This window comes from Panthera onca, chromosome C1 (genome assembly GCF_046562875.1).
Source record: "Panthera onca isolate mPanOnc1 chromosome C1, mPanOnc1 haplotype 2, whole genome shotgun sequence".
Classification (NCBI taxonomy): domain Eukaryota; kingdom Metazoa; phylum Chordata; class Mammalia; order Carnivora; family Felidae; genus Panthera; species Panthera onca.
The window spans coordinates 150696954-150723662 of NC_138346.1; the positions used below are offsets into that span (position 1 = coordinate 150696954).

A 26709-nucleotide genomic window follows, 5' to 3' on the forward strand; every position below is an offset into this window, starting at 1 on the left:
CCCATCTTTACCATTACTCCCTCGAAAAAGCAAACAATAATTTAGGGACAAATTCTAAGTGTTTATTTATTTTTGAGCGCCATTTTTTGAGTCTGGTCAAACAGGGGAGTCTTATCACCACTGATCAAAATGATGAACTCTTCTGGATATAGAGAGACCTTTCACCAATAGATTTCATAATGCTTTGGGACTTGATCTGAAATTCCTGAAATGTGCTCCAGGCAAACTCAAATGGAAGGGTGCTGGGCTGTGAGTCCTGGGGGCAAGGTGTCTCATAGCACTCTCATGCAGTTGCTCAGAACAAAATCAGTCCAGCTCAGCACTCTTGAAAGGAGAGGCAAAGAAAATGTAGTTAACACCCAACTTTTCCTTAGACACCCTCACAGGAGGAAGGATTCTGTGAAGTTTCTCCAAGATTTTCTTCCTATACATAGAGGACATCCCCTTCTGTCTCCCCTGCTGTGATCAAAAGTTTTCCTGTTAGACAAAGGTAAGGGTTTCAGAAGGTGATGTAGGAAATCAATTCCATTTTATGAAAAAAAGAAAAAGCAAAAGCCACGAAAGCATTCTAAATTTTAACCACAGCAGGTTTCACTTATCAGCTAGTTTCTAACTTAGGAATAAATTGACATTTGCGGGTGTAAGTATATACACTAGTTCTCACCCACTTCCTCCTCACTCTCTCCAACTAACTGATTTAACCCTCTTCTCTGCTAATAAAAATGATGTGTATGTATGTAGTGTATGTAGCCTACAGCCTAAATGAAGTGTGTGTATGTAATGTATGTGTGTGATGAGAGTAATGTGTATGCTGTGTGTAAGGTGTACGGCGTGTGCGTGGCGTGTGTAGCGTGCGTGGTGTGTTTTTGTACGCGCGCGTGTGTAGGGTGTACGTGTAGGGTGATAGAGATGCAAACAAGAGCTTCTGATCCAGGACATTATGGGATGTGCTTGCTAGAATCACTTGGGAGATCCTCATGTTGGGATTCTGAAGCACAACTGTTGGGCACACTTGGGCATGGGCTTAGGAGAGAGGATGGGTCAGAGTGTGGGGAACGGGTGCCTCCGATGGGGCTTCTTTTATTGCGCAGCACTCCTTCCTTCCCTCCACCCCGAGGACCAGAGCTGTCCCAAAGGAACCACTCGCCCCTGGCCTCCCGTCAGGGAATTGGCCAGCACAGTGTCCAGCCCGCATCGCAGAGTGCAGACCTGGGTCCACGTGGCTGCAGAAGAAATCTCGAGAAGTCGCCGGAGGGCAGGGCCGAGCTCACCGCCTCCCTAAGGGCGTCCCAGGGGAGAAGGGGGAGCGACCTGGAGAGCGAGCGGTGGGGGCAAGACTGAGGGCAGGAGAGCGGACGCCAGGAAGCCCCTCGGACGAGCGGCGCCGTCCGATAGACAAACGACTCGCTGGTGGCACCGACGACAAGAGGGGAAAAGTTTCTAAGACTTTCAAGAAGAAACTGTTTGTCTTTGAGTTTGGGGGCTCCCCAGGGAGCCCGTCTGTGGGAAGGGAGCGTGGGGTTGTGGCGCTCGCTGGGCGCCCAGCCGAGCCGTGCCACCACCGGGTCCCGTCCTGAGAGCTTTGCCCCGCAGCCACGGCGAGCCGCAGCTCTCCGCCGGAGCCCTGCACGCTTCTCTGTCCCCAGTTCCACTCCGGGGTGACAGATTCCACGCTCATGGGTGCAACAAGCTGCAGGAGCACCGGACACACAGCAGAGACGAGGGAGGGCAGGGCGGTGTTTATTGTGGTTTTCTTCGTTTCCTTCCATCCTGGAGAGGGGAGAGGGTGGCCGCGTTCCCAGTGCCCTCGCAGCACGAGCGGATCACTTACCTCCCCGCACGGCCGGCGGCGGGAGGCTTTCCCCCGCGCAGAGCTCGGCGGCCGCCACGCGCCCAGCCCCGGTGCAGCCGGCCGGCCGAGCGCGCGGGGCACGCCGGGACTTGTAGTCCTCCGCGGGCGGGCGGGAGAGCGGGCGGGGCGGGGGTCCGAGGGCTGGGGCCACCAGGAAGCGGAGAGGTCAGGAAGGGAGGGGACTAGGCGGGGGCCCTGCGAAAGCCTGGGAGGACGTTTGCTGGAACTTAAAAACCGCCAGGGAGCTGGGGGGAGGGGAACATTCCTAGAGAGAGTTTTAAATTGGGGGTTTTCAGGCTAATACCATTACCGCCCTGTCTTACTCTCTCACGTCCCAATGAAGTTTTAGGCTGGGTTTGGCCAGTAATGACAAGTAGACATCTCCCCGGCCAAATTCATATTATTTGGGGCCTTACGCTTCCTTCGTCCCGAACACAAACGTGGAGTTCTCTACTTGGAGCACCTGTGCTGTCACTCACAGAATAACTCAGGGCATGCAAAGGTAGGGTGAATAAATTGCACTTTACATTTGCAGAGCACTCTGCAGTTTACAGAGCCCCTCTCCCTTGGTTCTTTATGTTGGAATCATAAAACAACACCGAGTTAGGCAGAGAAAACTTAAGATGTGGGGAGTCTTTTGTATCCGCTCTATTCATTTCCTCTTCTAACCCTGCTCTTAGCAGCTGGGAAAAGAGTGGGGAGAAGGAAGGCTGCTGGCAGATGTGGTGGGCGCAGTGAAAGACGAGCCTGCTGTGAGGGACTTTCCTGAAATAGCTGGTAAATAAATCCTCACTAAATAAGGAGATAAGTAAGACCAAAGGAACTTATGGATTGCAAGAATGGACTGGGAAAGAAAAGGCAGGTGGGATAGGGATAGAGACAGAAGGGAAGACTGTGATAGAGGCTAGAGGTCATAGGGAAACATGGTGGTTGAATATTGGATAGGGTAGGAAGGAAATGACAGGATAGATATAGAGACTGAATAGAAGGTTGTGATTAGACTATAGGTCTAATGAAATGAAAAAGTTGTATTAAAAAAAAGCAAAAGGGGCGCCTGGGTGGCGCAGTCGGTTAAGCCTCCGACTTCAGCCAGGTCACGATCTCGCGGTCCGTGAGTTCGAGCCCCGCGTCAGGCTCTGGGCCGATGGCTCGGAGCCTGGAGCCTGTTTCCGATTCTGTGTCTCCCTCTCTCTCTGCCCCTCCCCCGTTCATGCTCTGTCTCTCTCTGTCCCAAAAATAAATAAAAAACGTTGAAAAAAAAAATTAAAAAAAAAAAAAAAAAAAGCAAAACAATGGGATTTTAGAAACCAGATAGATCTGGCATCCTGGTGTCACTTCAGAGCTAGCTCTGTGACCTTAGGTAAGTTATTTAACATCCCAAAACCCTTTTTTCTCATCTTTAAAATGTAAATAATAATAACTCCTACTTTATGATGTGGCTGTGCAGATTAAAAGAGATGGGAAGCATTTAGTATAGTGCCTGGCATATAACAGGACCTTTAATAAGGTGCTTATTAATAAAGTGCTTATTATATGCCAGGCACTATACTAAGTATAAATAATACTGTTTATAAATGCTAATCATACTATTATCTCCTTTTGTGGAAATACCGAAAGAAATTGGAGTAGAAGTACCAATTAGGAGGCTGTGACCATATTCTAAGTTACAGGTAATGATAGCTTGAACTACAGTAATAGAAAGGAAGCGGATATGAGACACTTCCAAGGCAAACTAGACAGAGCAGTGCAATCAATTGGACGTGGGCGTGAGGGGCGAGGAAGAAAGATGGTTGTCATTTCTAGACTGAGTAGGTAAATAATGTTGTCATTCACATGAATAGGTACACTGGTGGAAAAACAGGTTTTCGAGGAAGATGACTAGTTTGATTTTGGACATGTATAACTTGAGGCTTTCCGTGTATGAGTGACAGAATGTCAGTTGGGAGTGTGGACTTGGATATCCTGTGTAGAAACGGAACTTTGAGAGTGGATGACTTAGAAGAAGGAGTTGAAGATCATTTGGAGTGGGAAAAGGAAGGGCAGTCCCGAGGTGGGCAAGGGGAAGTGAGGACTCAGACAGTGACACCTGGCAGGAGCTGTGGAAGGAGATTAGAAGAAGCTGCAGGAGTGCAGTGACACATAAGCCAAGAAAGGAAAGAGAAGTGAAGAGTTGTTCATTAACAGGTCAAACACTATAGAGAGGTAGCCAGTGACTGGGCCACTGGAATTACAGATCTAATCTGTTGGGATGGATCTGCCTCCAGGAGCTGTTTTGGAAATTTACCAGAGTGATTTTGCTTGTCTCCTGATTGGGGAGGGAGAACTACTGGAATGTAGTCAATGGAGCCAAAGATGCTAGATATCATGCAGTACCCAGGCTAGTACAGCACAAAGAATTGTCTTGCATTCTGCGTTGCTTGACTGTTCTACTGTTCATTTGTGTAGATGAAAAAGCTATTTATATTTACCTGAGCCTAGAATCTATTTTATATATAAACATACAGTGTTTTTCACACAGTTTTAAGATATATTGAGTTTTCCTGGAATGCAGTACGTTGAATGGCAATACAGTTTTTGGAATTTGAATCACCAATACGATTCATTTAATGGCTGTCCATTTCATGGTGATTCTACAGATGAATGCAAGCATCTGATTACTTCCTTGTGCCTTTTAGTTTAGGGATGCCTGAGTAGCTCCATAATGAATCACACATTTACTTTTTCCTTTATGTTTCAGTTAAGGGATCACTTTGAATTTTTAAAAAAATTACAAGCTTACAAGCGTAGGTAGTTTACAACCTTGCTTTCACAATGTTAAAGAGCAGATTGCCCCATATTTGTTATTAAAAAGGGCGTTAGGTTTGATAAGGCCAAGAATCATTTATTCGGTCCATCAACAAATGTCTTTTGAATGCCTACTGTGTGCTAGGCACCTTTCTAGATGCTTGATCTACATAAATAAGTGAAACAGAAAAAGTTCACTGCCCTTAGGGAGCTCACGTTCTAATGTGAGCGTGGGTGAGGCAGACAATAAATAATAAACATAAACTATGTAAGTAAATTCTATGGTATGTTAGGAAGTGTTTTGGAAGCACCTGGGTGGCTCAGTTGGTTCAGTGTCCAACTTCAGCTCAGGTCATGATCTCACAGTTATGGGTTCAAGCTCTGTGCTGACAGCTGGAGCCTGCTTCAGATTTCTGTGTCTCTTTCTCTCTCTGCCCCTCCCCAACTCATGCTCTGTCTCTGTCTCTCAAAAAAAAAAAAAAAATGAATAAACGTTAAAAAAAATTAAAAACGTTTTTTTAAAAATTTTTTTAACGTTTATTTATTTTTGAGACAGAGGGAGACAGAGCTTGAATGGGGGAGGGTCAGAGAGAGAGGGAGACACAGAATCCAAAACAGGCTCCGGGCTCCGAGCTGTCAGCACAGAGCCCGACGCGGGGCTTGAACCCACGGACTGCGAGATCATGACCTGAGCCGAAGTCGGACGCTTAACCAACTGAGCCACCCAGGTGCCCCAAAAATGTTTTGAAAAAATAAAGCAGGATAAAGGAGATTGGGAATACAGGAGAGTGTGGGTTGAAACGTTAAATATAGTGATCAGGATAAATTGTATTGAGAGGATGACATTCAAGAAAAGATCTGGAATTGGTAAGGGAATGACCTGGTGGATTTCTGAGAGAAGAACATTCCAGGGAGACAGAACAGTTAGGCATAGGCCAGAAGGTGGCTGTCTGGCTGGAGTTTTTAAGAAACAGTAAGGATGCCATTGTGGCTGGATTGGAGAGAGCCAGGGTGAGTAGGAGGAGAACTAAAGGTAACCAAGTGGTTGGGACAGGTGAGGTAGGGCTTATAGGGCATTGCGGGGACTTTGGCTTTCACGCTAAATGAAATGGGCAGCTGCTCAAGAGTTTAGAACAGAGGAGTGATATAATCAGGCATATTTTTAAAGGATTATTCTGGCTGCTCTATCTAGAATAGATAGAGCAATGGTAGAGGCTGAAGAGACAAGGAGATATTGTAGTAATCCAGGCAAGAAGTAATAGTGGCTTGACCAGAGTCATAGCAATGAAAACTGATATGGGAGAAGAATCATGAATTCCAGAAGGCTCAGTGGTGGAGTTTCAGGGGTAGGGGAGGGCTGGAAGATGGAGACAGATTACGGGATGTTGGAACCTTGTGGGAAGGAGACTTTGGGAGAAGTCTTCTAACATTTCTTTTATTTATTTTTTTATTTCTTGAAGTTTTGCTTTATGTGTTTGAATACTATATTATTTTATATAGGAAGATTCATACTAGCGATAACTTCATTGTGAGTTGTATATCCCTTGCCATTATAGGAGCACCTGGGTGTCTCAGTTGGTTAAGTGCCTGACTCTTGATTTTGGCTCAGGTCAGGGTGTCAGCGTTCCTGGTATTGAGCCCTGCTTAGGATTCTCTCTTTCCCTTCTCTGTCTGACCCTCCCCCACTCAATCTTTCCCTCGATCTTAAAAAAAAAAAAAAAAAAAAAAAAAAAGAAGCATCTGTCCTATTACCCTTTGCCATTATAGTGTCTGTCTTTGTCCCATGGAATAATTTTTAAAAAATAGTTTATTCTACTTGAAATTATTTTAATTAGATATGTTTAAGCTTATCTGTTATGTGTTACATTTTGAATGCTTATTCTTTGTTTTCTTTTTTGCTTTATAATCTGTTTTCTTTGTTTTTTTCAGTTTTTATTTTTACCCTCCTCTAGGTATTAGTTATCTTTTGCTGTGTAACAAATTACCCCCAGCCCTAGCAGCTTAAAGCAGCACATGTTTACCTTGTACTTTCTGTGGGTCACGAATCTTGGCATGGCTTAGCTGAGTCCTCTGCTTCAGAATTTTTACTGTTCAGTTTTCACAGGTGTTGTACCACTTTCAAGCTTAACCACATGGCTGTTGACAGGATTTAGTTCCTCATGGGCCCTAGAGAGCCTCAGGTTCCTGTCACGTGGGCCTCTCCACAGGGCAGCTCATGACATGGCAGCTGGCTGAATCAAAGCAAGCCATGGGAGGAAAGGCAGAGAAAGAGTATAAGCAAGACAGAAATCAGTCTTTTTATTTTATTTTATTTTTTATTTATTTTTTTTAGTTTCTTTATTTTGAGAGAGACAGAGACAGTGTGTGGGGGGGAGGGACAGAGAGAGAGAGAGAGAGAGAGAGAGAGAGAATCCCAAGCAGGCTCCAAGATACCAGCTACGGAGCCCAGATATGAGGCTCGAACTCACACACTGTGAGATCATGACCTGAGCCAAAACCAAGAGTCCAATGCTCAACTGACTGAGCCACCCAGGCGACCCAGATATCACAGTCTTTAATAGCTTAATTCCAGAAGTAAAATCCTTCACTTTGCCACATTCTCTTTGTTAGAGATGAGTCATTATGTCTAGCCTACACATGAGGGCATGATACCAGGAGTTGGGGATCATTGGGAGCCCCTTTAGAAGGCCACCTACTATACTGTAGCAATTTAGAAGTTGTAAAGTATATTAAATAATATATTTATATTTATATTTCTCAATTTACCTTAGAAATGAATTGATGATGAAAGATGATGAAATTAATCTACTTAGACTATTTTTTTTCTCTCCCCACCTTTTTCTCTCCCCACCTTTCTGTTAGTTTGGAGAGCAAATATTGATTCTTGTCCCTGTCTATTATCATTAAAATATTATTCTTTATATTATGTAATTTTTCTTTAAGCATTATAGCAATTATTTTTCATTTTATGACTTAGAATTTTAGTTACCTAAATATAGTTTTATGGACGAAGAGGTTTAAAGCTCATCACTAAACCTTTTCTACCTCATGTCTTTCTCATTCATGAACTTCTTATTGTTACTCATCTGTTCACTGTCTTGATTTTTTTCTGAGAGATTTTCCAGAAGCTCATAAATGTTATGTTTCTTGAATTCTCATGTATTTGAGAATTTCTTTTTCTTACCATTACATATGAAAGGTGGTTAGAAATTTTCCACCAGGTATAGAAATCTTTTCCCCTTTAATATTCATTAACCACAGTTCCATTGTCTTCTAGCATCTCATATTGTCTGATTTCTTTGTTTTTGAGGATGACTTTTTCCTTCTGCTTAGATGACTATAGGATTTTTTTTTTTTACAGTCCTTGAAGTTTCAGATAAAAGCTTTTATTAAATTTTCTTGGAATGCGGTGAGCCCTTTCAAAATGTAATTTTAAGATCTGCTTTATTTCAGAAAATTCTTCTATTATGTAAATTTTTTTGGTTCCATGTATTCATTCACATCTTCAAAGATAGCAGGCATTCATGTGCCGGTTCTCTATTGTTTGTTTTCTGCCTCTTCCAGCTCCTCCCTCGTCACTTTCATTCTGTGTCATTTTCCACTAAATTCTATGTGATTTTTTTCAATAGCGTGCCCTCCATATCCGATTTTCTTTAGTTTAAATTCTACTCCTGATGCTCTTAGTGTGATTTTCAGGGATTTAGTTTCTTCTCCTTGTTTATTTCCTCTGCTTTTCCAGATTTCTTTTATTTTTACTGCTGCATGGGTCCCATGCTATTTTTTTTCTGACTTTTCTTTTTTAATCTTTGAAGGAAATCAGTGAGATCTAGTTGATTTGCTCAAGAATAAAATGAGTGTCTTGCTTCCCCTTCCCTTTTTGCCTGTGTACCGTTTGAATCATCTATCGAAAATGTAAACCAGAGTACTGAGTGTTGATGGTTCATAGTCTTTGGTCAGTCATTCAGTGATGGATGAGCTGGGACAGGAGGAAAATCTGCTGTGAATGAAGAGAGACAGGGAGAAAGAAAGTGGGGGAGGGGGAGGAAGAGAAAGAGATTTACTTATTTCTTTGGCATTTTTTTTCTACTTATTGCTAACATTTTTGAACAAAGTATTCAAGTGCCTTGTAATAATATAAGAGGCAATTTTTAAAACTGTTTAATATCCACATGAAAATAAAATGTCAATACCAGAGGAGAAATAAAAATGCAAATCAGTAGCTGCAGCATTCTACGAAGTTGTTAAAATGAAATTGTGACTGAATTTTTAAGCTTCCTGGCAACCAAAGCAAAAACAAACAAACAAACAAACAAAAAACCCCCACATAATTAGATATATGGTTTTCATTGACTCTAAATGAAAACCTATGGGTTATTCAGGGGGAAAATTTTTGTGGCATTTGCTTCCAGCGGGGAAACAAAATCAAAGGGGGCAAGGTTCTTAATGAACTTGATTAGTAAATACAATAGTGGCGTTCATTAAGCTGTTTCTCGTAGCATTGTTTAATGAAAGATAAAAACCTGGCATCTAAACAGAGTCCAGAGAAAGCGAATTCCTCTGGTTCAAAGATAGTGGGATCCAAACCTATTTGGAAGATAAAATCTTCTCTTTGGAGAAACAAATGATGTTACTGGGTTGCAATGTGTCCCCCCAAAAGATATGTTAAAGTTCTAATACCCAGTACCTTAGAATGTGACCTTATTTGGAAATAGAGTTATTGCAGATGTAATTAGTTGAGATGAGGTCGCACTGGAGTAGGAGATGTTCTTGTAAGGAGAAGTGAGACAGGGAGAGGAGGGTGCTATGTGAAGACAGAGGCACAGAAGGAAGATGGAGGTAGAGATTGGAGTTAAACTGCCTCAAGCTAGGAATCACCTGGGCTGCAAGAAGCTGGAAGAGGCACGGAGGACCCAGTCCTAGACGGGTCTGCCAAAACCTTGATTCAGACTCCAGCTTCCAGACTATGAGAGAATAAATTTCTGTTGTTTTAAGGGACCCGGTTTGTGGTATTTTATTACAGCAGTCTTAGGCAGCTAATACAGATAGACCGCATTTCGTTCAACAGTGTTTTATAAACATTAGTTCTCCCAACCAAGATCTGGTATTGGGCAATTTGAGATTGGATATCGACATTTGGTGTTAGACAGTAGAAAGTTTGTTAAGAGACTCAAGGAGGTTTTATGTGCTGATATTGAGGATAGGTCTATATGCTTTAAATGAAAAACTTGTAAATGTTGGTAAGGTAAACATTCCTTGTGAACATTCTTATACCTGAAATTCACACCTAGAGTGCTACCCATAACACCTATCTGTATAAAGGGTCAAGTGTACACTTGAAAACAAATCCACGTGTTTTTTGAATTTGTTTTTGTTTTTAACAATGTGGGGTCTGTTTTATCACATGAAATAAAGAAACAATTGCTGAGATGATTTAGTCTAGAAAGTTTATAAAACAGGTAATACCTGTCCCTTACTGTAAGAATTGGACTGACACATGATCACAAGCTGTATTGGTTAGAAAATGTAGGATAGGGGGTGGCTGGGTGGCTCAGTCGGTTAAGCATCTGACTCTTGATTTCGGCTCAGGTCATGATCTTACGGTTTGTGAGTTTGAGCCCTGCATCAGGTTCTGCACTGACAACGTGGAGCCTGCTTCGGATTCTCTTTCTCCTTCTCTCTCTGCCCTTCCCCTGATTGCTCTCTCTCTCTCTCCCAAAATAAATAAAAATAAACTTTTCAAAAGAGAAAGAAAATGCAGGATAATTTTAGCATAATTGATAAGCCAGGATTTATAACAACGAGTAGATAGTAGATCAAATTGTTGTTGAAACTACCTCTAATTATGAAAACTCATCATTGCAATACAGGATACCTGCCCCCACATTCCCTACATATGTCCCTCCATAGTGGAAAGGATGTATATACAGACTTTCTGAAAATTGTCTTCCTTACTTTCTTATTTCTTCCTGCCCAGAGATTTTTTATTCCCAGGCAGATGGTATTAAGAAGCAAAAGTTTGTATAGTCTCATCTCCTTATCTAAAGGTCAAACTTTTGGACATTCTCCAAAACACAGCAGCAGTCTAGAGATATGGAAAGGAGGGGGTAGGTCATGAGAGTTAGAAATAATCTTAAACTCCTGAATTAAAATCAGGAAGTTTGCAGTAGAGATATGGCCAGCTGGAGACAGACTCAGTGACAGGACAGACACACTAAACAGCAGAGTTAGCGGTGATTGGTTTACCTAAGTAGTGGGGGTTATATAGTGATATCTGGGCCCAATGTGATAGCTGGACACAATTAAATATCTAGGGGCAGGGAAGGATCCAGTATTAAGTTTCTTATATCCTAAGGTATAAGCAATTTGAAATAATAAAATTATTAAGTAAAAATATACAGAGGACTTCTCTTACTCTGAAGCACTTAACATAAGTGATAAAATATATAAATCATCTTTTAAATGCATGAATAAATTTAAAAGTAAAATGAATGTTTAATATGGTAAAATAAGTTATGAACGAAATAAAAACTGAGGAAAGAAAAAGAGACCATAAAAATATCCATCACATTTGAAAAAGAACAAAATAGAACTTCTAGAAATGAAAGATGAAAAGATTGAAATTAAAAACCCAGTGGAAGAATTTAGAGTGGAGGAAACCATAGACAGAGAATTAGGGAGTGGGAAGCATAGACTGGAAAACCTTACATAAAATGCAGCTTAGAATCTGTAGAGGTTTACCATGTCCCTGTGTTCTCAGCATAGAGAGATAATCACTAGAAAATATGACAGAGAGGTTGAGTCATGAAGGATAGAAGGAGAAGGCTCAGTATGCCTGTAATCAGAATTTCAGGAGATAATAGAGAAGAGGACAAAGCAATATTTGAGGACTCAGTAAACGAGGCATGTATAGAACTGATGAAAGATAGTAACCTCAGATTCTAAAACCCAAAGGACCCTCAGACATAAACTTAAACAGATGCAGACACATACACACCTAAACACATTGTTGTAAAACTTCAGAATGCCAGAGACAAAGAGAAGATACTAAAATTAGCCAAAACCCCCAAAATACAGATTACTTGTAAAGGAATGACAATGAGACAGGTGAGTTCTGAGCAGCAAAAATGGGACAAAAGATTGTGGGAAAATATATTAAATGTGCTGAGGGATAGTAACTGAAAGAGAATTATTTACCCATTAAAACTACCTGTCAGAATAAGTTATTAGGCTGTGGTAACAAATTAACTCTGAAACCTCTGTGGCTTAACATAATCAAAGTTTATCTCTTGTGCTTTGCATCAAGGATAGGTCAGAGGGTGCCCTGCTCCGCCTGGTCACTCAGGGACCCAGGCCAAAAGAAGCTCTGATGTTTCTAGCTGCATCTCCCAGAATTACATGAGCTATCAGGTCATTTCAGGAGGGAAAGAGGGACATAGAGGAACACAGATTTCAAAGACCTTTTTCTAGAAGGGAAACATGTTACTTCTCCTCGTGGTCCTTTGGTCAGAATAAGTCCCAAGTCCCAAACTAACTGCAAGAGAGAGTGAGAAATGAAGAGAATCATGTGGATATTTTAGTAAATACTAACTTTCTCTGCTGCAACTGTTTTTCAAAATGGGGATTAAATAGAGGTAGTCTAGATAAACAAACACTGGGAAAAATTAACATCAATAACCTCTTAATAAAAGAACTTCCAAGGATGTCTTCAAGAAGAAGGAAAATGAGGGGCATCTGGCTGGCTCAGTTGGTAGAGCATAGGACTCTCGATCTCAGGGTTGTAAGTCTGAGCCTCATGTTGGGTGTAGAGATCACTTTAAAAAAAATCTTAAAAAGAAATAAAAAAAAAAAAGAAGTAGGAAAATGATCTAGAAGGGAAGTTTGAGTGACAAAAACTAATGTCAAGTAAAGGAAAAGGCAAATGGTTGCGTCAACCTGAACAATACAAAAAATACAAATAATAAATAATAAAGTACAGCTTGTAGAATTAAAAAATAATGGCTTTTAAGATGGAGTGATGATAAGAGTTAAAACATTCTCAGGTCATTATGTATTGGGGAAGGTTGTAAAGATAACAAGTACCGACTTTGTTAGGTTAAGTATGCATACTCTGATTTCAAAGGAACTAGTTAATGAGCAAAAATAAAGTTTATAATTCCAAAACTAGAGAAGGGAAAATTTTGGAACTAAGAAATTGAATCCATTAAAACAAGACAAGAAGGAGAAAAAAGCAACAGAGAAGTCAGAACAAAAATTTTAAACTGGATAGTTTAAAAATTGGTGACAGGCGCGTCTGGGTGGCTCAGTCCTTTGAGCAGCGGGCTCTTGGTTTCTGCTCAGGTCATGATTTTACCCTTGGTGGGATCGAGCCCTGCGTCTGGCTGTGCATTGACATCTTGGAGCCTGCTTGGGATTCTCTCTCTCTCTTTCTCTCTGCCCTTCCTCCCCCCCACCCCCACCAGCTCACATTCTCTCTCTCTCTCTTAAAATAAATAAACATCAAATGTTCAAAAAAAAAACTGATGATAGAGATAAATTAAAATTATCAATATCATTGAGGAGGGCACTTGTTGGGATGAGCATTGGGTGTTGTATGTAAGCGATGAATCATGAGAATCTACCCCCAAAACCAAGAGCACACTGTATACACTGAATGTTAGCCAGCTTGACAATACATTATATTAATAAAATAAAATAAAATATATCAATAAAAATAAATGGACTAAACTTCCCGTTGAAAGTGAGATTGTGAGATTGAATCAAAAAGTTAAATCTATGTATTTTCTGGTTACAGAGACATGCCTAAAATGTAAATAAAGAACAGCTGAAAGTAAAAGGACAGAAAAATATATTTTAGCCAAATATTAACCAAAAGAGTTGCAGTTTATATATTATATAAAATAGACTTTAAGGCAAAAAACTTGATAGACAAAGGAGATCATTCAGTGATTATAACAGACTTGATTCACTAGGAGGATAAAATGACTCTATTTTTGCATACCTGATAGTGTAGCTTCAATATCATAAAAGGAAATGTGACATAATTACAAAGAGAAATTGCCAAATTCTCCACTATAAGGAATCATTTAAATGTATCTCTCTCAGTGATTGATAGATAAAATATTCCAAAAAGCATTAAAGATATGATTAGGTGATACAGAGTGCTTGACCTAATGAATATATAGAATTTTGCAGTCTAAATTAAAGTACAAAAATTAGTTTGGGTCATGCATGGGATGCTATAATAATTTGTCATGAATTGGGCCATAAATCAAAACTCAACCAATTTTAAGGAATGGACTTTTAAAAAATTATATTTTATGACTAAAATTCATTAATATAGATATTAACTGAAAGATAATGTTAGAAAACATTCATTTAGAAAATTGAAAAATACACTTCCAAATAACTCATCAACCAAGGAGTAAATCTCAGTGGAAAACAGAACATCTCTAGAATTAAATAATAATAAAACAAAAAACTTCGCCAACTTTACTAAATCTTAAATGCAGTTTAACAAGGCTGAGAGAGAAATTTAAGCCATAAAGTCTTATATTAAAAACTAAGAAAGCCTTAAAATTATTTAACTAAGCATCCATGAGAAATTATAAAAAGAACAATAGAATGAATTTAAAGAGAACAGAAGAAAGGAAATAATAAGGATGAGCCCAGAAATTAATGTAATAGAAAACAAAGATAAAATAAGGCAAATGCTGAAAATTAGGTTTTTGAAGAGGTGAATAAAATAAACCTCTAATTTAACTGATTTAGGGGAAAAAAAGAGAAGGCAGAAATAAGCGATTTTAGGAATTTTAAAAATGCAGAGATATAAAAAAATGTAAAGTAAAAACAATTTGATGCCATATTTGAATATTAAGACAAAAATATCAAATTACTAGAAAATGCAGCTTACCAAAACTGACTCAGGAAAAAAATAGTAACTCTGAATAATTTGAAGGCCCTTAAAGGTATTGGTTCAACAATTTTGAAATCTTACCACAAAGAGAAGACTAGGCCCAGGTGGCTTCATAGCCATATATAGATAAATATGTTCATACATATATAATGTTCATATATATTTGTTCATATATATAGTTTATATATATTTGTATATATATAGATATGTATGCGTATATATATGTGTGTGTGTGTGTGTGTGTGTATATATATATATATATATATATATACACACACCCAAGGAACATAATTCTAATCTGAAACACATTCTTTCAAAAGAAAAAAGCCTATGTATTTTATGTAATAAAATATACAAAAATAATATAAAAGAGAAAAATTACAAATGAGCCTCACTCATGAACATAGATGCAAAACTCTGCAAAAACAGTTTAAAAAAACTTAATCTGACAATGCATGAAAGATAATACATTATGGCAAATTGAGTTTATTCTTAGAACACAGAATAGTTTAACTTTAGAGGCACCTGGGTGGCTCAGTTTGTTAAGTGTCCACCTTTGGTTCAGGTCATGATCTCACGGTTTGTGGATTTGAGTCCTACATCAGGCTCTGTGCCTGATAGCTCAGAGCCTAAAGCCTGCTTCGGATTCTGTCTTTCTCTCTCTCTCTCTCTGCCCTGCCCCTGCTCATTCTCTGTCTCTCTCTCTCTCTCTCTCAAAAATAAATAAACATTTTTTAAAAATTAAAAAAAAGAAGAGTTTAACTTTAGAAAATCAATTAATGTAATTCACCAAATTATAGTTAGTGAAGAATAAGCACATACTATACTCATCTCAGTAGTTGCAAACAAATCATTGTATAAAATTTAATATTTATTCATGTTAAGACAATCAAACAAAAATTCTTAGTAAACTAGAAATAGAAATTACATTCTTTGAGTTGATAAAAAATATTTGCCAAAGACTCACAACAATTTTACTCACTGGTGAAAAGTTAGAAGCATTCGTTTAGAAATCAGTAAGAAGTCAGGAATGCCTGTTAATGTTACATCTAAGCCAACACATACTGGAAGTCCTAGCCATTCAGTTAGTAAAGAAAAAGAGTAACAAGTTTTCTAAAAATTGCCATTACTTAAAAGATGATGTGATTAGCCAAATAGAAAAATAAAAAAATATATGTAAAATTATTAAAATTAATAATATAACTTGATAGATATGAATTAAATATCAATTACCATCAAAAAAAGTAAGAAAATGTACTTTGAAAAATGTATCATTTGCAAGTACAACAAAAATACAGTGTACTGGGAATAGATCTCACCGATTATGTGCAAGACCTTTATAAAAACATCATATAACTTTATTGAAAGATATTTAGAGAATGTCTAAATTAATAGAGATATATCATGTTCATGAATAAGAGTATTCATTATTGTAAAGACTTCAAGTCTGCCACATTTAATGTAGTCACAGTGAAGTTGCAATAAAAATCTCAATAGGGTGTTTTAAAGAAGTTGAGCTGATTCTAAAATGTATAGGAACACAAAGGGTAAACAATATCTAGATACTCCGAAAGAAGAACAAGGATAGTAGGGATGCCTGGGTGGCTCAGGCTGTTTGGCACCCAACTCCAGCTCAAGTTGTGATCTCCCAGTTTGTGAGTTCAAGCCCCGCTTTGGGATCTGTGATGATAGCTCAGAGCCTGGAGCCTGCTTCGGACTGTCTGTCTTCTCTCTCGGCCCCTCCCCTGCTCATGCTCTGTTTCTCTCTCTCAAAAAATAAATAAAAACGTTATTAAAAATAAAAAAAAAGAACAAGGCCAGTAGAAATTTGTCTTACCAAATGGCAATATATATTATAGAGGTAATGCATGAAGAAACTGTGATGTTGGCATAAGGAGAAGTAAATTGACTAATAGAATATACGAGGAAGCCCAGAAACAGACGTGGCATATGAGGAACTTGATATACAATGTGAATGGCACAATGGTAAGTATAATTGGCTTTGGGACAATTGGTTTTCCAGGTGATGGAAAATGCAACTTGATCTTTGCCTCACATCATACTATAAATATCGATTTCAGGTGGATTAAAAACATAAATGTTATAGGAAAAACTTTAAAATTTTTGGAAGAAAATATAGGAGATGTTCCTTTTGCCAACAGGATAAGAAAGAATTTTCTAAAGACACAAAAATACAATTGATAAAGAAAAATATTGAAGAAATTTGAGCACAGAGTAGAAAATTTGATTCATGAGAACATAACATAAATGGGGAGAAAGTATTTGTAGTACATTGAATTGACAAAATACTAATATGCAGATGAATAAAGAGTGATTAAAGAATTTTAAGAAAAAAGCTAGCAACCAAATAGAAAAACAAGCATTTCCCATAAGAGGAAACCCATGTGGCCAAGGAACATATTAAAATATTCAATCTCAATATTAGGACAATAGAAATCCAAATTCTGAGCTATGGTTTCACACCCACCAGATTGGAAGAATTTTCAAAGTCTCAGCAGGCTGTGTTCTCAGGTGTGGAGCAATCAGAACTCTTACTTTCATAGTGTGATTAATTTGGAAAAGAATTTAGCATTTTGAAGTAAAATTGAAAATCCATATACCCTATTATTCAGCAGTTCCACACCTAGGTTTATCCCAGTGGTAGACAGAATAATTCACACCCTCCCATCCCCACATCCTAATCCCCAGAACTTGTGGATGTGTTTGGTTCCATGGCAAAGAAGTGTGAAGGTTGCAGATAGAATTAAGATTGCTAATCAGTTGATCTGTAAATGAGGAGAGTATCCTAGATTATGCAGGAAGACACAATAATCACAAAAGTTCTTAAAAGTGGAAGAGGGAGACAGAAAAGTCAGAACCAAAGAGATAGCATTATAGGAAATTCTTGATCAGTTGTTGCTAGCTTTGAAGATGGAGAGGGCTATGAACCAAGGAATATGGGAAGTATCTAGAAGCCAGAAAATGCAAGAAAACAGATTCTCCCCTAGATCCTTCCAGAAAAGAATGCAGCCCTGCTGATACCTTGATTTTAGCCCAGTGAGACTTATTGCAGACTTCTGATGTCCAACACCAGAAGGTAAGAAGTTTGTGTTGTGGTAAGCCGCTGCACAACTAAATTTGAGGTAATTTGTTACAACAGCAATAGGAATCGTGTAGGACTCTAGAGAAAACTCTTGCACAATGGCGACAGGTGACCAGTGCCAGATTATATATACCAGCATTGGTCAACAACATAAAAAATGGAAAATAACCCAGATCGTCATGGTTAGGAGAGTAGATCCATAAATAACTATGGAATAGGAATGCAATGGAATAATGTACATCAGAGAAATGAATAAACCACAGGCATATGGACAACATGATATTAAGGGAAAAAGCAAGTTACAGGCAAATAAATAAATACATTGGAATGTCATTTATACAAAATTCAAAAAATGAAAATCCCAATATGTTGATTAAAGATACATAATGGTACATACTATATACATAAAAGGGAAGGAATGACAAATACAATTTAGGGCTGTGGTTGCCTCTGGTGGGGAAGGCAGGGTGAGCAGATTAGAGAGGGGCATTGCCTTAATCATCTGGGTTGCTATAATATCATAAATAAATCATTTATTTCTCACAGTTCTGAAGACTGGAAATCCAAGATCAAGAGCCAGCAGATTTGGTGTTTGGTGAGTGTCCATCCCGGTTCATAGGCCTTTTACAGTGTCCTTCCATGGTGGAAGGGACAGAGAGCCCTCTTGAGCCTCTTTTATAAGGACACTGATCTCATTCATGAAACCTTCACCTCCCAAAGCCTCTACCTTCAGTAGATTACCATCACCTTTGAGGTCAGAATTTCAGCATATGAATCTGGAGGGGCATAAACATTTGGATCATTCCAGGCATATGGGGAGCTTCAGTAGCATTGGCAATGCTCCAGAATAGTGATTTTAATGGGTTTATTGTTATGCTTTGTAATGTACATGTATTTCATGTATGTTATTAGCAAGCACCAAATATTTTATAGTGTAAGAAATAGAGGGGAATAGGGGCACCTGGGTGGCTCAGTTGAGCGTCCCACTTCAGCTCAGGTCATGATCTCGCAGTTTGTGAGTTTGAGCCCACCATTGGGTTCTCTGCTGTCAGCATGGAGCCTGGAGCCTGCTTTGGATCCTCTGTCCCCTTCTCTGCCTGCCCCTCCCCTGCTCACTCTCTCTCAAAATAAATAAGTAAACTTAAAAAAAAAAAGAAATAGGAATAAAAAAAAATGTAACTATGATAGGTTTGTAGCTTGTCTTACAGTGTTTGAAATAATTAACTGAGCTGAGGCATTACAGTTGATCCTGATGCTCAAGTGACTATTAAGTATGTTATTTTTACATACACTCAGTAATTGGGAATTACTATGAGCCCATGTGGCTTAATTGACAGCTGATTTCTGTTCATAGAGTCAAAGCCAAGAAGTCAAGAAAGGTGGCCATCTCACGGAGATTGTCTTAGAGGGCCAGCAGCCTTCACAGCACCAACTCCACTCCTCAGTACTGGTCAACATTAATGAGTGATGCTCTTTCCAGGCACTGCTCCAACCGCGTACGTAATCCTCACAGCATCCCGTTGAGACAGGTACCATTATTGATCCCATGTCACAGATGGACAAACTGAGGTCCAAGGTGGTTAAATACTTGACCCGGGATCACCCAGCTAGGAAATGACAGTCTTGATTTAAACACAAACAGTTCTATGCTCTTATCCATCAGTCTATATGGCATCTCAGTTGTTTTCAACTTTATTGTAAATAAAATTTACCTTGAAGCACTGGGTTCTTCTGACATAGTTGCTTTGAAGTTGGTCTTCAGATCTTGTATTTTTAATTTAATTTTATTTTTTTGGAAAGAGAGAGAGAAAGAGAGAGGGAGAGAGAGAGAGAGACAGAGTGGAGGGGGAAGGAGAGAGAAAGAATCTTAAGCAGGCCCCACCCCCAGCTCTGATCCCACCACTCTGGGGTCATGACCTGAGCTGAAATCAAGAGTTGGACGCTTGCTCAACCAACTGAGCCACCCAGGCTCCCCTGAAGTTGGTCTTCAAATGAGCCCTGGAATTCACATTGTCAGCTGGTAGCTTAAGCATTTGCCACTAGTTTGACTTCTTTCCAATTTACTCCCCCCCCCCCCCCCCCCCACGAATCTGATCATACCTCTCCCCTGCTTGAATTTTTTCCATGTCTCTCCTCAGCATTAAGACTCAAGTTCAACCCTTTTAGTTTAGCATACAAGGCTCTTCAGACTCTGGCCCCAGTCTTGCCCTTTTTGTGTCACAGCCATCCATTCTCCTCAACCCTTTCTTTACTTCCACGATATGGGCCTTCTTCCAAAACCATGTACAATGGCCTTCCACACCTCCATGCCTTAATACTTGCTGCTTTCTCTGCCCAGAAATGATCAGCCCGTCTTCTTCATCTAGGTAACTCCTACCCATTTTTCAAAATTCTGAAAGTTCACTTTACACCTTCACTCAGTATTGATTTAGAAGCCTCTCCTCTGCTCTTCTGTAACAGCCCACGCTTTCTTATGTCTCGGAGCTAATGGCACTACCGTGTAACCTTCAGTGTATTCAGATATCCCCTCCATTAACAGTCTCAATAATAATAATAATAACGGTCACTTAAGGAGCATTCTAAGCGATGGCATCCCTTAGGTCCTATTGCCACTCCCAACTCCCAAAAGGTACCTATCGTCAGCTGCGTTTTAAGGTTGAAGAGAGTGAAGTTTAGAGAGTGAGGTAGTAAGTCTGTGGTCCTACCACTTTAATGGTGGCATCACACTCACATCTGGCTCCGTTAATGTCTTGTTTGAGTCCATCTCTCCCGCACCTGTCATTAGTAGCAACATTTTCCTGGTTAGATGGATGTAGATAGATGGATGGCCTGGGATGCCATAAATCCAGGTTTCAAAAGAAAGAAAAACAAAGCCAAATTTGAAGTCAGGATGAACACTCACGCTTGGGTTCTGCCTCTGCCTCTATCTAGCTGCTAAAATAGGACAGCTCTCGAATGATAAGTATGTCTAGAGGTGATTAGTATGGCAAGTGGGCTTCTGGGTAGAGAAAGAACTTGGAACTACAGGCTGCAGATCAGCGGGGAGGCCAGAAAGAGACTTAACTCACAGGCGGGGTGAACACTGGTGCAAATTTTCTTTGCGGCAGAACTATGTTGTCATGCAATCTTTATCTTAGTTCCCCAGATGGGGAGATAGCGCTTTGCTATCTCTGTGTGCAGCTGTGACCGGGGTTTGTTTGGTCTCAGTGCAAGGGCTTACACACCACCTACCTTTTTGGTTTGTGTCCAGGGTGGCTATTTTCTGAAAATAGAAGCTGATACTGCCTCCAACTCAGTCCCTTTCACCTCATGTTCTTTCTGGTACACTCGTCCTAGAGTATCAACCCATCTCAGATTCCTTGCTACATGACAGATTTGCAACATTTGTGGTTATGTGTGAGTTGTTACTGAGAGATTTAAACTTTCTTCTGTTAATCCCTAGAAGCTGATGTACTGTGAATCAGAGGAAATATATATATTTATGTTGCTTCCCTAATGATATACGAAGCCATGGGATCTCCTTTACTCTGAGTCTTTTGAGTGAGTTAACAGAGTTCATTAAAGCCACTCCCTTGGGGTCCATACCATCTCAGTTGGCAGGGAGACCTTCGGCTTCTGGATTAACCTTTGTAACTCCCCATGACTTGCTGACTCCTCTTAATTCTTCTGCAAGAGCTCTTTCCACCCCCTCTCTTGTAATATCATCGTCCTTTTAAAATGACTGTTTCATGAGGGCTTCTGGGCACCCCATGTAACTGGAAATGGTCATGCTGCAAGTTCAGAGCACCTACGAAGACTCCCTCTGTGTTCTGGTCAGCGGGTCCCAGTCTCTAATTGGCACCTCTGGAGAGAAGCCCCGAGTAGGATACTGCTTCCCCCTCCCTTCCCTTCCCCCCCGCCAACCCACCTTTCCTACCCCTAAACCGTGAGATTTAAATGGTAATGGTCACTTTTTATCTCTTTTTGTATTTTCATTGACTGGCTAGGCTCTGAGCATTTAATTTCCTATGACGCAAGCTCTCTTAGTTGTATGTAACTAAGTCTGTCTATTTCTCCCTGACTATCTCAATCAATATAGTATTGATTGGATAACAGCAAAAACTATTCTATTTTATGCCTCTAATTCTCTTTCCTCTCTGCCAAGAAAATCAGGGATTTGGGGGCAGGTGAGTATCTGGTCCATTCAGTGACTTTCTTCCCTTTCCTTTTTTCATTTAGCATTTTATTATGAAGATAATACGTGCCCATCATCAGTAACCAGTCTCGAACCATAAGAATTCCCCAATCTTATCTCCTGCTAACAGTGCAGTAAATATTCTTCCAGTTATTCCTATGTATTTACAAAAGTAGAAGAAAATGAAATGAAATAAGGCAAAATAAAATTCACACACAAAATACACTTCACATACACAAGTAGAATGCTTACTCAAACTATCTTGAGCAAAAAAGAGAATTTACTGGGGCACCTGGGTGGCTCAGTCGGTTGAGTGCCTGACTTCGGCTCAGGTCATGATCTCACAGTTCATGAGTTTGAGCCCCACGTCGAGCTCTGTGCAGACAGCTTGGAGCCTGGATACTGCTTCGGATTCTGTGTCTCCTTCTTTCTCTGCCCCTCCCCAACTTGTGCTCTGTGTCTCTATCAAAAATAAATAAATGTAAAAAAAAATTAAAAAAAAAAGAGAGAGAGAATTTACTGGTTCATACGAGTGAGGGGAAGAAAGGCAGGGCTGGCCTCAGAAAGGGACATGTCCTGTCGTCAGGATTCCTTCTCTTTCCATTTCTCAGCACTGATGCTCTGTTTTGGCCTCATTCCTTCCTAGAGCAAAACAAACTTTTTATTCCAGTCAATAGGGAAAGAAAGAGTTGCCCCTGAGGACACCTTCAGACTTACACCATCCCAGATTTGTCAGCCTGCTGTTTGGGTACCTGTAGCTCATCATTCTGCCTCTTCTAACTGCAGCTCTGTCATGTAAGCAAAGGTCCTTGGCCTCACTCTCCCGAGCCTCTCCTTGTGGCCCAGCCGGATCAGGCCACTCAGCGTGGAAACTGGAAGTCCAGGAGAAAGGCAAACTTTCCCACTGCTCCCATGCAGGTCCCTGTAGGGGCCAAAGGCCCCTCCTGAGAGAGAAACACAACCACAATCTTGAAGGCCACCTGAGGGCATCATCATGGAGTTCATCTCTTCTCATCTGCACCTGGTCTCAGGTAGCCCATGCTGGCCCTTCATTTTATTGGGCGCACCTTCAAGGGTGCAGGAATAGCTGCCCAAACTATGAGTCTGTGATTGACTGTCTCTCTGAATAGTGAACAGTTCAGGAGCTCTCCCACCCAGTTTTTGGGACCAAGACTGCTTTTCCTCCCAGGAACTCCCAGAGTTACATCTTATTATTTCAAAATGATGTTTTCGAGGCCATAACACACTGGGGCCCATGGATGGAGCTTTCTTCAAGTAAATAATCCTGGGCCCTACCCCCTGACACCGAATCAGTAGATCTGGGGTAAGGCCCAGGAATCTATGCTTTTTAAAAGCAACACACCTGATTTTATGATCAACAGACTTGGGCAGGACAAACATAAATCCTCCTACATAATTCTCTTATTTAACTGTACCTTTCCAAAGGGCAGAAGCTGAGTGGGTATGGCATAATGACTGGTCCAAGCCAGGTGTGCTCAACAAAAGGCGTGTCCAAGTCCTCCCTGCTTTTACCCAAGTCAGTTATTTTTATTCCCAAGAGATGTCTGAGATAAAATGTTTTTCCTAAGTAGCAGGAGATCTAGGTTCTGTTGATCCTGAAGTGTATCCAATTTGGGGAGAAGCCTTCTTTAAGGATAAAACAAAGTCTGAATACAAAATCAAGTCTAGAGCCTTGGAAGAGGCTTCATAATTAAGCTTCCTTACCTTCATGGCAGTTCTGCCTCTGAACAGCGTTCTCATTCTGCAGCAAATCAAAAGAGCTCCGTTGCTCATATTGTCTACACCTTCTATATATATTAGATGAACTGAATTTGTGGAAAAGAAAAGAAAAACGACTGCAAAAATAGACTGTTTTGGCCTAGATAAGTCTGAAGCCGAGTTTTTAACCATAGCATGGTGGCATACGTTTCGTTTTTTTGGTGAGTTTACTCGTTATGCTCTGTATTCCCTGAAATTGAAGGGAGAGCAACATGGTTCCTTTATAACCCACATCCTGTTACCTTTCTGTCCAACCACATCCCTACTACTTCTCTCCTTGTTCGCTCCTCTTCAACCACACTGGTCTTCCCAGGCACACCTGGCACACTTTTGCCCTATAGCCTCTGATCCTGGGGCTCGTCTTCTTAGAATGGTGTTGTCTCCTTGTTACAGAGAAAAGGCAGGCAGCCTCAGAAAAGTTAAGTGCAGAGACGTTAAGTGATTAAAACCCACGGAAACATTCACAGCGTTTTTTCCACTGGTCTCATTCTTGACTCCTCTCTCTCTCTCATACTTCATCCAGTGAGTCAGGAAACCCTGTTGGCTTTTCTGCAAAATATGTTCTGAGTTCAACCCTTTCTTCTATCTCCACCATTACCCCTTGGGTGGGACCCCCACCATCTCTTGTCTGCATTACCACCATAACCTTCCAACTTGTCTGCCTCCCTGCTTCTCAGCTCACCCCTTATAGGCTATCTCAACACAGCAACCAAAGTGATCCTTTAAAATGTAAGTTAGATTATGTCACTCCTGTGCTCAAAACTCTGTAATGGCTCCCTACTTCCTATGGGTATAAACCAATGTCCTTACAAAGGCCTGTAAATCTCTGTAGCTATGCTGTCCAACGAGGTGACCACTGGTGGCACCACTTGAGATGTAGTCAACTGGATTGAAATGTAAAACACACCATAGATTTTGAGGAATTAGTTTGAAAAAAAAAAAAAAAAAGAATGTAAAGTTTAGTGGTTACCAAAGGCAGGAGCTGGTGGGGGGCGGTGGGTAGGGTATTGGGGGAATAGGTGGCAAAGGGGTCAAAAGGTATAAACTTGCAGTTGTAAGAGAAGTAAATCATGGGGATATAATGTACAGAATGATGACAATAATTGACAATACTGTACTGTATATTTGAAAGTTGCTAAGAAAGTAGATCTTAAAAGTTCTCATCATGAGAAAAATTGTAACTATGTGAGATGATAGAAGTTAACCAAACTTACTGTGCTTATCATTTTGCAATGTATACATAGATCATTATGTTGTACATCTTATATATATATATGTATATATATATATAATATGTCAATTATATGTTGTATATGTTGTACATCATATATATATGTTAATGTCAATTATATCTCAATAATTTCGAAAAATAAAAAGGTAAAATATTCAATAATCTGTATACTAATTATATATTAAAATTATATTTTGAATATATAGGATAAAAAATATATTCTTAAAATTAATTTCAGCGGTTTCTTAACCTTTTTAGAGTGAATTATAGAAAATTTTAATTTACATATATGGCTCACATTTCTGGCTTGATCTCTTGGACAGCACTGGTCTCTAGTATCTGGTCCTTTCCTAAAACCTTTCCTGATATTGTGTCCTGCTCACTCCTATTCTTGTTCACTCCAATACAGCCACACTGGCCTCCTTGCTGGCCTTTGAACATAGGAGCATACCAGGCATCCTCCTGCCTCAGGGCCTTTGTGCTTGCTGTTTTCACTCCTAGAAGACTTTCCCTCCCATTATCTGGATGATTTGCTCCTTAACCTCTTCTGGACTTTATTCAAAGCTTGCCTTCTCAATGAAGCTTTCTCTTTCTTCATCCATGTCTGCTCTTGTATTCACTGAGCTCCTTTCCTAACTTATTGTTCTCTGCAGCATTTGTCATCATGTAACATACTATATATTTTTGTGTTTATTTTTATTATCTAACATACCCTCTAGAATCCATGAGGGTAGGGTATATTGTTTAAAGCTGTGCTCCCAACATCTAGAACTATGCTTAGAACATAGTAGGTTTTCAACAAATATTTTTTTTAATAAATACTGAATGAATTTTAATCAATCACTTAAGGATACAGGTGAAAGAACTGAAAGTAAGTAGAGTTCTCAGGGCTTCACAGAAATTTAGGGGCAGAGTGTATGCACCCTCAGTAAGATCAAATGTTATCTATCAGAGATATAAGTGTCACCACCGAGAATCCTGGCCTTTGTGTTTCTTCACTGGAATGCCCACATTTTCATGTCTCTTTTAAGTTTTACACTTCAGGAAAGAAAGATCTAGTCCAGAAATATATTTCACCTCAGCCATCATACCCAGGAGATGACCTCTGACATTCCTTTTTGCTCCAAGGATAAGCCTTTGAGATTTTTTTTTCTAGACAGGAATTCTAGATCTCTGGATCTATGGAAACTAATGACATTTCACCAGGAAAGAAAATTTCTTGGAGGAAGCCATTGCATTTGATTATACAATGAAATATTTAATTTCTAGCCTGATGAATTTGAAATTAGTTTATTTATTTGACTAATCAACACATTTTATTGAGCACTTACACATGTTGAATATTGTTTTAGGTTCTGGAAACAAATATAATTTTCAGGTAGCTAAGAGTCTAGTGTGTATATGTGGGGGCAGAAGTGGTTAACAAACGAACACAGCATGTATTTGCTTCCTATTGATGCTATAGCAAATGATCACAAATTTAGTGGCTTAAAATATATATCTGTTCTCTTACAGTTCTGGAGATCATAAATCCAGAATGGATCTTATTTGACTAAAATCAAGGTGTCGGGAAGCTGTGTCCCTTCTGGAAGCTCTAGAGGAGGGTTCATTTTCTTGCATTTTTCAGCTTTCACGGCTGCCTATGTTCCTAGTTTGTGACTCCCTACTCCCTCTTTCAGAGCACATCATTCCAGTCTCTGCTTCCACCATCCTTGGCCATCTCTCTCACTTGGACTCCTCCTGGGTCCCTCTTACATGGATCTTTGTGATGACACCCACCCAACCACCTAATCCAGGATAATCTCCCCATCTCAAGATCCTTAACTTAATCAGACGTGCAAAGTCCCTGTTGCTATATAAGGCAAAATGTATA

General features: G+C 39.8%; 1 protein-coding gene and 1 long non-coding RNA gene across 2 annotated transcripts in view; one reads left to right on the plus strand and one right to left on the minus strand.

The window, feature by feature from the left end:
* The window catches only part of SAMD13 (sterile alpha motif domain containing 13), a 40196-nt gene extending 38264 nt beyond the window's left edge, over positions 1 to 1932 (minus strand). Inside the window, exon 1 of the mRNA XM_060621302.2 lies at positions 1832 to 1932. The gene's annotated coding sequence lies outside the window, so the exon portion shown is untranslated. The remainder of the gene's footprint in view (positions 1 to 1831) is intronic.
* A 103-nt stretch (positions 1933 to 2035) lies between these two features.
* Positions 2036 to 19367, plus strand: LOC132672605 (uncharacterized). The gene is made up of 3 exons (XR_009607593.2): positions 2036 to 2354; positions 18199 to 18247; positions 19007 to 19367. It is a non-coding gene; the product is annotated as an uncharacterized LOC132672605 (long non-coding RNA).
* The last annotated feature ends 7342 nt before the right edge of the window (positions 19368 to 26709 follow it).